The sequence below is a fragment of the Bos indicus x Bos taurus genome, chromosome 19 (genome assembly GCF_003369695.1).
Source record: "Bos indicus x Bos taurus breed Angus x Brahman F1 hybrid chromosome 19, Bos_hybrid_MaternalHap_v2.0, whole genome shotgun sequence".
In the NCBI taxonomy this organism is placed as follows: domain Eukaryota; kingdom Metazoa; phylum Chordata; class Mammalia; order Artiodactyla; family Bovidae; genus Bos; species Bos indicus x Bos taurus.
In genome coordinates this window covers 36691874-36699898 of record NC_040094.1, presented here as the reverse complement: position 1 = coordinate 36699898, position 8025 = coordinate 36691874, and the positions used below count along the sequence as shown (strand labels likewise).

The 8025-nt window shown below is 41.4% G+C and overlaps 1 pseudogene; it reads left to right on the top strand.

Annotated features, from left to right (window-relative positions):
* Window positions 1-3365: 3365 nt before the first annotated feature.
* LOC113878316 lies at window positions 3366-3643 on the top strand (annotated as a pseudogene).
* Window positions 3644-8025: the final 4382 nt, after the last annotated feature.

Sequence of the window (8025 nt, the reverse complement as noted above, 5' to 3'; positions counted from 1 at the left end):
AGCAGGTTTTAGGTGAGTGAAAAAGTTTGATTTTGATCAGTGCAATAAACTATATATTTATGTCCCATCCCCATCTTTGAACAACCAAATTCATATGTTGAAATTCTTAGACCCTGGATGATGGTATCAGGAGGTGAGACCTTTGGGAAAGGCTCCACCCTCATGGGGCTTCCCTGGTGGCTCAGACAGTAAAGAATCTGCCTGCAACATGGGAGACCTGGGTTCAGTCCCTGGGTTGGGAAGATTCCCCTGGAGAAGAGCATGGCAACCCACTCCAGTATTCTTGCCTGGAGAATCCCCATGGACAGAGGAGCCTGGTGGGCTACAGTCCATTCAGTCACAAAGAGCTGGAAATGACTAAGCGACTAAGCAGAGCACAGCATAGCCACCCTCATGAATAGGATTAATGTCCTTATGGAAAGATCTTGGAAGATCCCATGCTTGCTTCTACCCTGTGAGGTTACAGTGAGAAGACTGCAATCAGTGAAGAAGAGAATTCTCACTAGACACCAAGTCTATTGGCACCATGATCTTGGACTTCCCTGTCTCTAGAACTATGAGAACTAAATGTTTGCTGTTTGTTCATTTCTTTATTTGGCCACACCATGGCTTGTGGGATCTCAGTTCCTGGAGAACCCAGGCCCTTGGCTGTGAAAATGCAGAGACCTAACTACTAGATCATCAGGGAATTCCCCAATGTTTGTTGTTTCTAAACTACCTAGTCTATAGTATTTGGGGGGTTTTTGTTTGTTTTTTGCCCTCCCTGTGTGGCCCGTGGGATCTTAGTTCCCTAACCAAGGATAGAACGTGCCCCCTGCATTTGAAGCATGGAGTCTTAATAACTGGACTGCTAGCGAAGTCCCAGTATTTTTGTTATAGCCTCTAAAACTACTAAGATATTAAGCCATGGAAATGAAACCTTTCACCTCAGATTAGGACTTGAACCCATGTGCTGGGACTCAAACCTGGCCAAAATCCATGGTCTTCCAACTGAGATCACACACCTGGTTTCAGAACCTAATGAAGCTCAGACTCTTGATGTCTCATCACAGAAAGAAATCAGTGAGAGAGAAAGTGATAGGTAAGAAGTGGATTTATTTAGAGAGAAACATAGTCCAAAGAAGGCAAAAGGAGAAAAGGGTGGGAGAGGTAGCTAGATAGTATCACTGACTCAGTTGACAGGAATTTGAGCAAACTCCAGGAGATAGTAGAGGACAGAGGACCATGGTGTGTTGTAGTCCATGGGGTCACAAAGAGTTGGACACGATTTAGCAACTCAACAACGAAACACTTCATAGACAAGAGTGTGGGCCATTGCAGAGGGTGACTGGCCTTGAAATGTGGTGTAGTTAGCTTTTATGAGCTGGGTTATTTCATGGGTAATGAATGGGAGGATTATTTCAACTATTTGGGGGAAGGGGCAGAGCTTTCTAGGAATTGGGGTACTGCCCACTTTTTGGTCTTTGATGGTCAGCCTTAGAACTGTCATGGTGCCTCTGGGTGTGTCATTTAGCTTGCTGATGAATTACAATGGGCATATACTGAGGATCAAATTCTCGTTGAAGTTGACTTGTCTGCCATCTTGGACCCATTTGATTCTAATCAGTTTATGTTTTGCCCTCGGATATCATTCTTTCCAAGTTGTGTCCTGCCTCCCTCCCTCCTGTTTCACGATCAGTTTAAGTGCATGCACCAGGACATTTTCTTCTTAAGCACAACCCAGCCTATCCTAATACAAAAGGCACTACAACCATAGTATTATAGAAATCACAGATTATATGACATTTACATTCAGCCCTAATTTGAAGAGGTTGAAGGGAGGAAGGAGAGATATTGCTGAATCAGTCTACTATCATCATCTTCAACAGTACAGACCAAAGATACCATATGCAAGTCTCAGGCTTCCAGTAAGCATTCTGGAGAATCAAAGGATGTGAAAGCAAGAAACAGATGGAAACTAAATCCCTGCTCTGAAGGTAGAACCTCTTCAGCTACATAATCCTTTCTTCAGAGAGTTTTATCCTGAAAGACTATCAGGGTTAAGGCAAGTGGACGGACTATTATAGGCAACGTCCTTATTTTTGCTAAAGTCTTTAATATACCTATTACCTTTATTATACGAAGCTTAAAACTTGAAGACAAGAGAAAAAGAAAGAAACAAAGTGGAGACAAGAGGAGAATTGTAAGAGAATGTAAAAATAAATGGGATTGAGGAGTTTATGGAGACAAGATCAGTGGTATTAGTGTTATTGTTCAGAGGCAAGAGCAGAACATTCAGGGATATCAAAAGCAGGCAATATAATTGAATAGAACAAAGATGACTGATGTAATTTGGGTTGGGTTGTGATCCTTAAGGTCTCATTGGGCCAGAGAAGTCTGTGATTTCTGAGGATATCATATTCTACGTGGTATAGCATGGTAGTTAAGCATGTGCGCTCTGGAGTAAGAGTAAGATGGATTCACAGCCCAGCTCTACTACTTATTGGTTTTGCATTCTTGGGTAAGTTATTTAACATTCCTGTGTCTCTCTTTCCCCACCTGTAAAATAGGAATTAGAATAGTGCCCTTTTTATATGGTTGTTGAACCAGACTATGTGAGGAATGATTCCTTCCCCAGTCAGCAAATAATGCAGGTGTCCGGAAAAACCCTCTCTCTCCTTGTCTCAGTGATCAGGGTATCATTCAGAAGACTGAGGAGGTAGTTTTCCCTTCCACACTCTATAGCTAGAGGCAGACAGATGATCTGTGTATAGTTTTTGTGCAACAGGCAATTACCTTCACCAAATGATCCTCCTGTTTGATTTGTAGTTTGACTCTGGAGTCAAAGGTGGGAGGGTTCATATTTCATTCTTGCTTACAGACAGTGAAGATGCCCTGGGGGCCCATTCCCACATATTGTTATGAATGTTCTCTTTTTGCCCTGCATTCCCAGATGTCTTTCTCTTTCTCATACACAGGCATAAATGCATTAGTTATTCTGATTCCTTAAATCATTAATAACAAGACAATCATGACCTGAGTCAATTCCATTCTTTCCACAGTATTAAGAGTATTGGTTTAGAATAATGATTTCTCTGCACCTCACAGTGATTCCCTCCATGGAAGTGAGACCGGGAATACAACTTTTTGCAGACAGAAGCAGCACATACGCAGTTTACGGCCCAGGCTCTGACACCGCATGGATTAGTTTAAATTCTGGTTCTACCTCTTTTAGCTATCTAAACTTGAGCAGGTTACCCAAGCCCCATGAACCTCAGTTTCCTCACCTGAAGAATACGAATAGGCCTGGCTGGTTGGGGACCTGGGGACTGGCCTTGGCCTGGGTAGGATGGCAGAGGTGGCAGACCTCTATGGCCCCAGTGACAATGGCAGTGTTCCACGGTGAGGTGGAGATCAAGGAGTTCCAATATGGAAAGAACTCAGAGATGTACTTCTACCCCTGCCCACATGGGAATAAATTCTGCATCACCCAGGAAGATTTGGCAAATGGGGAAACACGGCAACATGATCTAGCTTCTCTCTCATTATAAAAGTGATTTATGACAAAGGTCTGTTTACTTGTAGAGAGACAGTCCCGCCTCTTCCACCAATAATGAAGTTAAATGCTAAAGAAGACTTTAGGACTCCAAAGCCTGAACTTTAGGGAATGAGCCAAGCTGCAAAAATCAAATTCAATCACTATCTTCTTCATGGGGATAATTTTTTTTTTTTAATTCGCTACACCATGTGGCTTTCAGGATCTTAGTTCCTTAGCCAGGGATCAAACCCATGCCTGCTGCAGTGGAAGCGCAGAGTCCTAACTGTTGCAGGAAGGGGGACCCCTTCCAGGGCCTGAAAGGGGGTCTTTTGCCTACCACTCAGAAATGAACTGTCTGAGGAGACACAGGTGCTGACAAAGCAAGAGACTTTACTGGGAAGGGGCATGTGGCAGAGGGCAGGAAGGTAAAGGAACCCAGGAGAACTGCTCTGCCTGTGGCTCACAGTCTTGGGTTTTGTGTTAATGGGGTTAGTTTTCAGGTTGTCTTTCACCAATCATTCTGACTCAGAGTCCTTCCTGGTGGCACATGCTTTGCTCAGCCAAGATGGATGCCAGCGAGAAGGATTCTGGGAGGTGGTCGGACACGTGGTGTCTCCTTTTGACCTTTCCTGAACTCTCATGGTTAGTGATGGCTTGTTAGTTCCGTGTTCCCTACCAGGACCTCCTGTCGTAAAATAACTCACAGAAATGGTTACTATGGTGCCTGGCCAGGGTGGGCAGTTTCAGTCAGTGTGCTTCCCCTAACATAATCACTGGACCATCAGGAAATTCCCAACAATCATTTTGTAGCTTGCTGTTTGTTAAAGTGTGGATTCTTAAAACTGGCTGCTGAATTCATCTCCAGTTGAAGAAGCAAGTCCACCACATGACATACCTGAATTTTGTGCCTAGAACTTTGAATTGGAAGTTTTCTTAATTTTCCATCCAAACATAGAAGAAGATAATTTCAAATCAGTGCTTTCTTTCCTTCAGTTTTGTTATTTGTATATTATACACCTAATTGCTTCATTATCTGACAAAAGCATCGTCTACCTCAAGTCATTAGGATTCTTTTTTTTTTAATATTTATTTATTTGGCTGCATTGGGTCTTGGTTGCAGTACGAGGGATTTTTTTTTTTTTTTTTTTGCAGTGCACAGACTTCCTAGTTGTGCTGTGAGGGCTCTGAAGTACAGGGGCTCAGTATTTGCAAAATGCAGGCTTAGTTGTTCTGAGGCATGTGGGATCTTGTTTCCCCTACCAGGGATCAAACCCGCATCTCCTGCATTGCAAGGAGGGTTCTTAACCACTGAACCACCAGGGAAGTCCCAGGAGTCTTTAATTTTTTTAAAAAAAAAGGAGATTAAAAAAAAGATTGCGGATAATAGTAGTATGTATATCATTAAGGGGTTATTCAGATTTTAAAAAATTACTGTAAGTAAAGCACTTTGTACTTGGCAAACTTGCAATAAACACTGGTCATTATTCACTTCTGTGTAATAAATGAATGGTAAATATTGCCCCTTCGTAAATATTTTATAGACCTAGAGATCACTTTTATGCAAATAATTTCTACATGTTTCTCCCTCGACCTAGCATCTCTTCTGAACCCCAGATAAATGTCCTCAGTTGATCACTACATATTTTCTCTCTTGCATTGCTATCCATCAGATTTGTCATTACATTAAACTCAGCTTCCTCTAGCTGACTCCCTCTGGTCTTCCCTATTTCTGTTAATATCATTATTGTCACAGTTCCTTAGGTGTAATAATTTTGTCACCCATAGCTATAAAAAAAAAAAAAAAAAAAAGCTGACATTTATTATTTACTATGTGCCAGACAGTGTGTTAAACTTTTATTGAATTACTTTATATAATCCTCACAACAGTCTTATGATGGTTTATCAAATATAGACTGAGGGTCAGTGATATTGGATAAATTCTGCAAGTTTATATAATTAATAAGTGACTGAGTCAAGAATCACCCTGACAGGACTTCCCTGGTGGCCTAATAGTTAAGAATCTGCCGTCCAATGCACGGTTCAATCTTTGGTTGAGGAACTAAGATCCCACATGCTGCAGAGCAACTAAGCCTGCCTACCATAATTAGAGAAGTTCATGCCACAACGACGTCCCAGCCCAGCCAAAATTAAAAAAAAAAAAACCACCTCACCTCTTTTTAAAACAGAGCCATACTGCTTAGCACTATCATGACTATTAAACAGGTCCTCTCTCTCTTTTTCAGTTATATCTGATCAATTCCTGTCAGTTTATCCTAGAAATTCTGTTATAAACATTCCTTTTACCACTTTAATCCTTATACCTTGATTATTGATGATGTCAGCATCCTAATAATTAGTTTCTTTTCTTCCAGCTTCTTGCTCTTCCAAATTTTAGCTAGATCTTTACTGTCTAAAACATAGCCCTTCCTACATGCCAGGGTAATTTTGAATTATCTCTTCTGATTTATTTGTATCTCTGTAGAGTTAACTCACTGGAAAAGACTCTGATGCTGGGAGGGATTGGGGGCAGGAGGAGAAGGGGACAACAGAGGATGAGATGGCTAGATGGCATCACCGACTCGATGGACGTGAGTTTGGGTGAACTCCAGGAGTTGGTGATGGACAGGGAAGCCTTGCATGCTGCAATTCATGGGGTTGCAAAGAGTTGGACACGACTGAGCGACTGAACTGAAGTGAAAGTGAATGAATGGCACTGAAACCATCCATCTCAAATTGGGACTTGAACCCACAGTCTTCTAATTAGAATCACTCACCTGATGTCTGGACTTACTGAGGCTCAGGTTCTTTGTGTCTCAGCACAGAAGAAATTCAGCAAGAGGCTAAGTGATAGGCAAGAGGTAGATTTATCAATATAGGACACTTGGGAGAGGTGTAAGCAGGCAGGTGAGGGGGCTCTGCCCTCTGGATTAAGTGGGCTACATTTTTATAATCAAAGGAAAATGAGGAAGGGGGAAATACACCTTCTTCCTCATTCTTTGAGTAGATATCAGGCTTACATCACTAGCTCCTCCTTTTGTATGTGACAGGAGAGTGTTTGACCCTACGGGGTCAAACTAGGACTGTCACAGCACCTATTCAAATCAGCAGAAGGGTGGTAATATTTTTCTTTCACTTAATGACCTGAGGTATATCTTGTGCTTTATAGTTAAGTAAGCCTGCTTCATTCCACAAAATTCCCATAGCTTTCTTGAGCGATCATTAACTTACAGTGGTCTCTCAAATTTTCCTAGGTTTCCCTATCTATAATCTTCTACTGGGACTTCTACAACTACCTGTGTAACTATCCTATTCTATCCCTATCAGCCTTGATAGGTTTTTTTTGATTTATAGAATATTAAGATATTTCTCATGTTACTATCCTATCCCCAAGCTTCAGTGGGTTTCCATTAATTATAGCCGAAGGTCCTAACTTAACCTAGCATTTAAAATTTGTCTCTAATCTTGGTGGTTCTATCCCCGACTGTTCTATAGCACTTTATTAAGAATGTCTAATCAGTTTCTCAAACATTTTCTGCTTTTCTCTTATACCTTTACTCTTTGCTGCTTTCCTAATCTCATAGTACCTACAAACTTATCTAGTTACCATCTTCTTTTCGTGTACACAAATCCTACTTCTTCTATAAAATCTTTACTCTATCAAAGCGTCTAGTGACCCCTCTTTCTCTCTTCACAGTAGTTGATATCGTTAGTACAATTCACTAAACATTACTGCTATTATTATTTGGGGAGATGAATATATTTGATTGGCAGATTTTATTTTATCAAGGAGTGGGTGAAAAGTCAGTGATCTAAGGTCTGAGATAGTGAATTCCCACTCTTGGAGGTTTCAAGCAGACACTGAAACCCATAGATAGGGTTTCTGGAGAGAGTATTGGTGCATTTGCCAGTTAAGATTACTTTCATCTTTAAATCCATATTTTTTCCTGATTTGGTTTGCAGAAACATTTATGTATGGAAGCATGGAGGGTTTTGTGTGAAGTTAGGAAAGGAAGATTAAGGTGAATCATGTAACTAGAACGGCTTGGAGGAAGAGATGAGACCATCCTGTTTTCTATTGCCCATCTGCCTTCTCCAGCATTTGCCTGGGCAAGACCCTCCCCACCCAATAAAGTTTAAATCATCAAGTTAAAAGAACTTAACTCTAAGACATGATCTAGCAGTCTACCAATCAATAGCATTGGAATCCTCAGATTCTCAGGATCCATTCTAGAATTTACTCGGTCAGAATTTATTCAGTCACAACAAATTCCCAGTGATTAATTTGTACACAAATATTTTAGAAGCACTAGTAGAGTGGACTCCAGATATTAAAAAGGCGCTTTATATAGAACTCTATTGAGCTGATAATGATAGCTCAGTTGTTAAAGAATCCGCCTGCAATGCAGGAGCTGCTGCTGCTGCTAAGTCGCTTCAGTCGTGTCCGACTCTGTGCGACCCCATAGACGGCAGCCCAACAGGCTCCCCCGTCCCTGGGATTCTCCAGGCAA